Below are 8,051 nucleotides of genomic sequence, written 5' to 3'. Positions count from 1 at the left end.
ATTCAAACGTAGAGAAGAACTCAACCGTAACCCTCCATCCTCAATGTTGTCTCTTCCCCTTCTTTCTACTCTGGCGGCTCCCTAATGAAGGACAAGCCCCCTTTCAAATCACCCCTGTGCCCCTTCTCCATCCAGAAGTGAATCCCCCGTAACCTCTATGTTCTCTGGACCGCTTTGCTGGACGTAGCACTTCATTCCATCCAGCACCCCCTGGTACTAACGTGGCTGCCCCTTGCTGAACCACTTCTTTTTGCTGGACCGAAAGCCGTGTGGTGTTGCTGCTGGATGATGAGCCCGCGTGAATTGCTGGACGCCACCCTTCTTAAAAGCTATTGTGCTGGAATGATGGACGCTGCTGGAACGTGGTGAAGCCCTTCCTGCACCTCCCATTCTCTCCAAACACACCTGTTGGACGTGCATCACCTCTTGTTGTCCGCATGTGAGGCTCTTTCTCTGTGTCCACTTTCCAGCCCCCACTCCAAGCTGCTAGACCGTGAAGGCTTCTTCGTGCACCTCCTTCCTCTCTCGGTGCCTTTCTTTCTTCCAACTGGACCACGTGTTGATTTCTGCTTGTCACACCTTCTTCTGCTGCTGGGCCGTGGAGCTTGCTGGACTACTTCCTCTTTAAGTTGCTGGACCGTTGTTGGACATATGATTTCTAAAGTGAATGAATCACCCTCTCACGGCTGTTGCGTGTGTGCTTCCCATTCCCCTGCTGGACGCGCTTTGGATCCAATTGCCATTTCTTATTAAAGCTTCAAATGTCCCAAATTGTATTTTCAAAATTTTCCTACAATCCAAAATGAAAATAATAAGCTCAAATAATTCAAATTAATTAAAATAACAATTTCTGGTCAAATTAAGCACAATTTAAAAAAATAGGAAAATACTGGACAATTAAGTACAATTCCCCGATTAAATTTGGTACAATAAGCTAAGTGAAATTGAGAAAATATTGACTCATCAAAATAAACCACACTTAGTCTTTTACACTCCTGAGCAAAATCAAGACGCAAATCAAGGAATAGTTCAGAGGACATCCAGGGAAGTGACACAACTCAGCACACAGAAAACAAAGACAAAAAGACAAAAACAGAATTACACAGTTCTCAAGGAATCTGGACCAAGAAAAGAAGTAGACAATATCCAACACAGAATCAATCAGAGAAAGCAGATACTCATGAAATCATCCAAGCAATTCAAGACATGGCAAAATGATCAATCAGCTCAAGAGGTGAATCAAAAGTAACAAAACCTCACAGATGCACTATCAGTGTTTCTCTCAAGTGTCTAAGGTAAGCAATGTCAACTCAATGCACTCAAGAAAGCAAGCAACAACAGACTTGGCAAGCCTCTAATATCAACACTCAAAACATATGCATGTTCAAATCAAAAGATCTTTTCATGGTTGTAATGGGGCCAAGGACAAGGGAGGATAAAATATGGATAAGTAGCTACAACCCAGAAGAAATAGAGGAGCAATGGGGAACAAGTATAAGTACAGTCAAACATCACCCACACCTCTAATTCATCCTCTTCTAGACTCCATTATTCACAAAATTGTTTTTTTTTTCATTTTTTTTTCATCATTTTTTTCTATCCTGTCTCTTTTCTTTTCTTTCTTTATCACTCAACAGGATCATATTTCCAAAAACAACACAAGATGAGGAACCAACTAGCCAATTCATCAAAGTCCCCAAGGAGACCACACTTGTTCCCGAAACACTTTCAAAGCTCCAAAATTCCCTAAGGTTAAGGTAATCATGGGTTTTTCACTTAGGGCTAGTGTATGAGCTTCAAAACAAAGAAATGAGGAAAGTATAGGCTCAAAAAGGGTTTTCAAAGAATCAGAACAAGGTAAGCTTATTTGGCTAGAGAGGCTAAAAAACAAAACTGCCTTTATCACTTCCAAACATGCATATCAATCAAGAATTATCAACAAGAGTCAAGCCAAGGCATATGCGCAAGCAATCAAGAGACATATCACGCACAAGAAAGAACATAAAGTGGCTCAAATCTCACACAGGGTAATTGTCACAATCAATTCAACCTCTCAAACATCATAATCATCTTCCAACCAGAGAAAAGCAAGGGATTTCAAACCAATAAGTATCAATCAAGTGAAGGAAAAACCTACAACCTAAACAAAGTCCAGAGATCAAGAGAAATATGTAAAACTGTACACAAGACGCGACAAAAACAACCTAAAATAAAAAAAAATTTAACACATAAAACAAAAACTAACAAAGAAAAATCAGAATCTCCCCCAATAGACCACACTTAAACTACACAGTGTCCTCAATGTTCATAAGCATAAGATCAGAAATTAAAACAGTAACAGATCATGGACAAGTGTAATAAAAGTAGGAAAATGGGGAGAAGAGAGAAGGAAAACTCCCCTGGTCATGGTGGCAGTTGCCAATCTTGACTTGTAGGGAGATGTGTTCCACCATTGGATCCAGCAAAGAAGTTTTGAGGAAGAACTGCTTCATCCTTCATATTTGATCAAGCAGGGAAATGTCTTCCACAGCTGGATCTAAGAAGAAGTGATTGTTGATGAGTGGGTTCAGCAGGTGCCTATTGATCTTGAAGCTTTTGTCAGTGTCAGCACCTTTGTTGTCCACTGTGGGTGTTTGTTGATCAAATTCATTTGTACCTCCTGCAACAGGGTTAGTGCAATGTGGCTCTACAGAAATTTCATGCAGGGGTATAACACCCAATCCTAGTGTAACAGGCTGAACCTCAGATACACTCTCAGAACATGAATCACTTTCAAATTTAGAAACAATATCAACCACAAACTCAGATTCAAGTTCAGTGCATGGAGAATAAATATTCGGATGTGACATGAAAAATTGGTTCTCATCATGCAGAGAGGAAGAATTAAAAACAGACTCATCAATAATACAATCATCAACATACCTATCAACAACATATTCTTCAACAGCATAGTCAAAATTAGGTATGTTTACCTCCACTTCCTTGAAGATTGGTAGAGTGTGGGAAAATGAAGGTAGTCTACCTGGTTCAGAATTACTGCTTATTTTTGCCTGTTCCTTAAGATCTTTATCAGTCTCCTCAGATGCAAGGGTAGGGACATAGGACGACGGGAAAGTAGGTGGCACAGTAGTAAGCTCATGACTCTTCTCCCCATCTTCTATGTTAATGCCACTATCATCATCATCTGGAATCTGAACAGTCTGAAATGGTAACTCTGAATCTTGAGACTGTTCCTGATTTAATTGAGTAGCCATCTGCCCTATCTGGTCATTCAAGCTCTGAATGGACGCTCTGGTCTCTCTGAAACTGCAGGTTCTGCATGGTCAACTGCTCCAACAACTCCTACAATGTAGGCTCAGAAGTAGAAGGCGGAGGAGTTATTTGGGCAGGAGCATCATACTGCTGACTCTCGTATTGTTGACTGGTGGAGACATAAAAGTACTCTGGAATGGTGGTTCCTGATATTGCTATGGAGCATCATACCATCCCAAGCTAGGGTCATTCCATCTAGGATCGTTGTTGTAACCATACTGCACAGAGGAGAATTTGCTCAGAAACTAATGCTCAAGATATCCCCAATCGGTAACGGATCCTAGAGGAAGAAAGTCTTTCAAATCCTTAGCTGCTCCTTGTAATGAATGGAGAAATGCCCTCAAGAAAATATGATCAAAGGGACATGTGGAGGCTTCATTGAAGAGCACATGATGTGGAACTCCTCCAAATGTCTATGTGGGCATTCTCCTGCAAAACCATGAAACTTAGGGAGCAAATATATCAGTCCAGTGCTTAGAACGCAATGAATATCATCCTTTGTAGGTGGAACCGGCTCACGAGGAGAGCTCTCAGAAATTTGAGGATGAGCCACATTGTTCTCAGCATAAAAATCAGCATAATTACAATCAGAGTACCATGCAGAAGGAGAATCATGATCAGAGGCACTCACAGAATAAGCACTATTCACATAACCAAAATAGGTAGACATGGAAAAAGAAAAATACTAAAAATTACGAAACAAACAAAACACGTCACAATTTTTTTTTAAATTAACAGACAAAACACATACGACACGCATACAAAAACAAAACAGAACATCGCAACACAAGACAAAACACAACTAACACAACAAATAGACCTAAGACCGAACTATTGGTCCCCGCAACGGCGCCATTTTGTTGAGAGGGTCACACCTCCCACAAAAGTTGTTTGCAAAATTAATGCAGTATAGTACTAGGAAGTGACTCCTAGGTCGTTTCTCAAGGACCAATATTGTGGTTCGAGTCTCGGATCAAACACGTAGTGGGGGGTTTTGAAAGTTTTTTTGTGATTTGAAATGAACTAAATTAAAATTGGAACTTAAATACAACCAAACATAATTGAAAACATTGAATTAAATGAACAAAGCATGAAGACCGTTCAACAGATGACCGAACGGTTCTACATTGAGACCGAACGATTTCTAAAACAAGTGAGGAAATTGGAAATGCAAGAAGATAAAGAAGCCGAACAAAACAAACAACATCAAAAACAGTAAATTGAATGGTCCTAAAGCAAGATGTGTGAACTAACTAAAATAAGGCAAATAATAAAGAAACAACTTGGCTAAAATGAAATGCACATATGAACCTAGCTAAATGAAATAAATAATTAAAGAAAACTCATAACCCAATTGAATTGCAATGAGTAAGCTAAAAAGTGAAGTAATGAAATGCATATCCATCACGGAAATGGTACTAAAAATAGCACGTGAACAGTAGCTGGATGAATGAAATAAAATGAAATGTTCACCAGAGCGTGTGCTTGTATCTTTCTACAATCAATCACCATGCTAATATTCTAAGGAAAGAAAAAAAAAATAAATCTTCGTGCTACTGGAATGAAAACCCAAAAGAAATGGATTCATGAGTCACACATCCGCTGGACGTGTGCTTGCTCTAGGCTGTGACATGTGCTGCACCGTTCTCCAATCTCATCACCTTCTCTCCTCATTAAAACCACATCTTAATCTCTAAAAATAATGAAAACCAAAAGTTGATTCCCGTATGCACACCACTTTCTCTGCTAGAAAAACCATGATTAAAAACAAAGGAAATCACTGCTGGAATCAAAATCACCGCGTGCACCTCTTCTTCATTCCGTGAAACAAATGCAACTTTTTCCAAAATAAAGATTAAAACCCAAGAGCTACTGGAAGAGAAAGAAAATGAGAGCCTCCTCTAGGCCTTGACTACCTTCCAGCTCAATTCAAACGTAGAGAAGAACTCAACCGTAACCCTCCATCCTTAGTGTTGTCTCCTCCCCCTTCTTTCTACTCTGGCGGCTCTCTAATGAAGGACAAGCCCCCTTTCAAATCACCCCTGTGCCCCTTCTCCATCCAGAAGTGAATCCCCCGTAACCTCTATGTTCTCCAGACCGCTTTGCTGGACGTAGCACTTCATTCCATCCAGCACCCCCTGGTACTAACGTGGCTGCCCCTTGCTGAACTACTTCTTTTTGCTGGACCGAAAGCTGTGTGGTGTTGCTGCTGGATGATGAGCCCGCGTGAATTGGTGCGCGCCACCCCTCTTAAAAGTTGTTGTGCTGGAATGATGGACGCTGCTGGAACGTGGTGAAGCCCTTCGTGCACCTCCCATTCTCTCCAAACACACCTGCTGGACGTGCATCACCTCTTGTTGTTCGCGTGTGAGGCTCTTTCCCTGTGTCCACTTTCTAGCCCCCACTTCAAGCTGCTAGACCGTGAAGGCTTCTTCGTGCACCTCCTTCCTCTCTCGGTGCCTTTCTTTCTTCCAGCTGGACCACGTGTTGATTTCTGCTTGTCACACCTTCTTCTGCTGCTGGGCCGTGGAGCTTGCTGGACTATTTCCTCTTTAAGTTGCTAGACCGTTGTTGGACATATGATTTCTAAAGTGAATGAATCACCCTCTCACGGCTGTTGCGTGTGTGCTTCCCATTCCCCTGCTGGACGCGCTTTGGATCCAATTGCCATTTCTTATTAAAGCTTCAAATGTCCCAAATTGTATTTTCAAAATTTTCCTACAATCCAAAATGAAAATAATAAGCTCAAATAATTCAAATTAATTAAAATAACAATTTCTGGTCAAATTAAGCACAATTTAAAAAAATAGGAAAATACTGGACAATTAAGCACAATTCCCCGATTAAATTTGGGACAATAAGCTAAGTGAAATTGAGAAAATATTGACTCATCACCCTTTCCCACCCAAAATTAGGGTTTTGCAGATTGGGCGAAAGGGCTCTTGGGGGAAAGGGCTCTCTCTGTGCCATCACGCGACCTGCGTTGCACCGTGAATGGAAAACGCTTCTTTGCTTTTCGCACTAGGATTTTCGAATGGAGATGGCTCACGGCCTCTGAATTGGATTTCTGTGTGGTTGTTAAATTTGGTTTGTTCTTGCAGGTGATGCGTCGTGATCAATGGAGAAGAAGTTCATGGTGGTGAAGATGAAGATTGTGGCGGCCTTGCGGTGTGGCAGCGGGAAGAACTCGCGTCTGAGTGTTGATGGTGGAGACGGTGGCGCGATTGCGGAGCGACAAGGTGTTGGCACGAATGGAGGAGAGCGGCTGTGCGTGACGGGGGTCTTGCGGCGATGATGCTCGTTGATGGCGTCCATGGCGGAATCGCGATTTGCGATTGTTGTGCGAGCGAAAGACTTGTGGTGGCCTCGCGAGAATGATGGAACGACGTGATGAAGATGATTTCGGAGGAGGCGACAAGGTGTCCCGCGAGGAGATGTTGCGATTGGGTTTCGAGAAGGGAGAAGATGAACGAAGGTCTCGGCGTGGTGGTGACGGCGGCACGGCAGTGGCGTTGGGCTTGCGGCGGCGGCACGGCAGTGGCTGTCCAATGACGGAGCGGCGTAGCAGCGCGACGCGAAGGTGGTGTTCGCGGCGTGACGACGGTGTTGTGGCGACCTGAAGACGGTGTGCTCAGAACTTGAAGGAACTTGGTTGAGGGACTTCGTTGGAGGGGTCGTTGTGGGCTTGTGTGGCTGTCGTGTTGTACAAAGGTTGCCATCGTCAAGGGCTTTCTTGGTTGAGGTAAGTTGTGCATTTAAAAATTCATTATGAGTTACAATGTTCTTGAATCTGTTTGATGTTCTTGTGGCAGCAGTGTATGATGTTGTTTGATTGAGAAAGTTTATTGGTCTGTTGCCTTTGCTTCTAATGCGTGCAACTGTGTGCTCTAACTACACAAAACTTCAACTACGAAGTGAACCTTTGATATTGATTGAATGGTTTAAAGTGTACTTAGTAGGACTTATAGGTTACAAATTTTAGGTCTAAGTCTAAGTCCAACCACCATAAAAAAAATAGTTCTACTAACCACTTATATCGAGAAATCCGTTTAATCGGTTTGATCTTAAATCAAGGGATTTGAGACGTTGAAGCCCACTTTGAGCAATCCGTTTAATCGGTTTGATCTTAAATAAAGAATAAGAATAACTAACCTAAACGCTAAAAAATAGCCTCATTCAATTGGTTCCCCTCCATCTCAAGAATCTCCAGAGACATTATCTTTGATATATCTAGTAATATACATACTCATTACACTCATATATTTTCAACCAAAAAGCATGATGATGATTTGAGATATAGGAAGTGTAACATACTAAGAATTGATCTTGGAGTCAATTCACTATATCCTAAATTTAAGGTTTAATGTCTCGGTAGGTCCCTATTTTCGGCGTGAATCTCAAATAGGTCCCTTTTCTTTTCGGCGTCTCAATTGGGTTCTTTTTTGTGTAAAATTGGAGCAATTATGGGTCTGCCGTCAAATTGAACAAACGGTCGTTTAAGTTTGCCTACGTGTTATTAAAAATGAGTTTGAATTGATTTTTGTATTAAAAAATGGATTAAGCAAACGTCAAATCAGATATCTTCAAGGGCAAAAAAGGCAAACTGGGGAAACCCCTTTTCTTCTTCGATTGGAAGCGCGGAGGGGAAACCCCTTTTCTTCTTTTCTTCTTCGATTCGACAACGCCACCCACGCCGGACGGAGCAGCCCAAACTTCGACCTCCTTTTTGTGCGCGAGAG

The sequence above is a fragment of the Vigna umbellata genome, chromosome 7 (assembly GCF_029865625.1).
Source record: "Vigna umbellata cultivar VRB3 chromosome 7, Vumbellata_1.0, whole genome shotgun sequence".
Lineage (NCBI taxonomy): Eukaryota > Viridiplantae > Streptophyta > Magnoliopsida > Fabales > Fabaceae > Vigna > Vigna umbellata.
Note: the sequence above shows the minus strand (reverse complement) of the source record.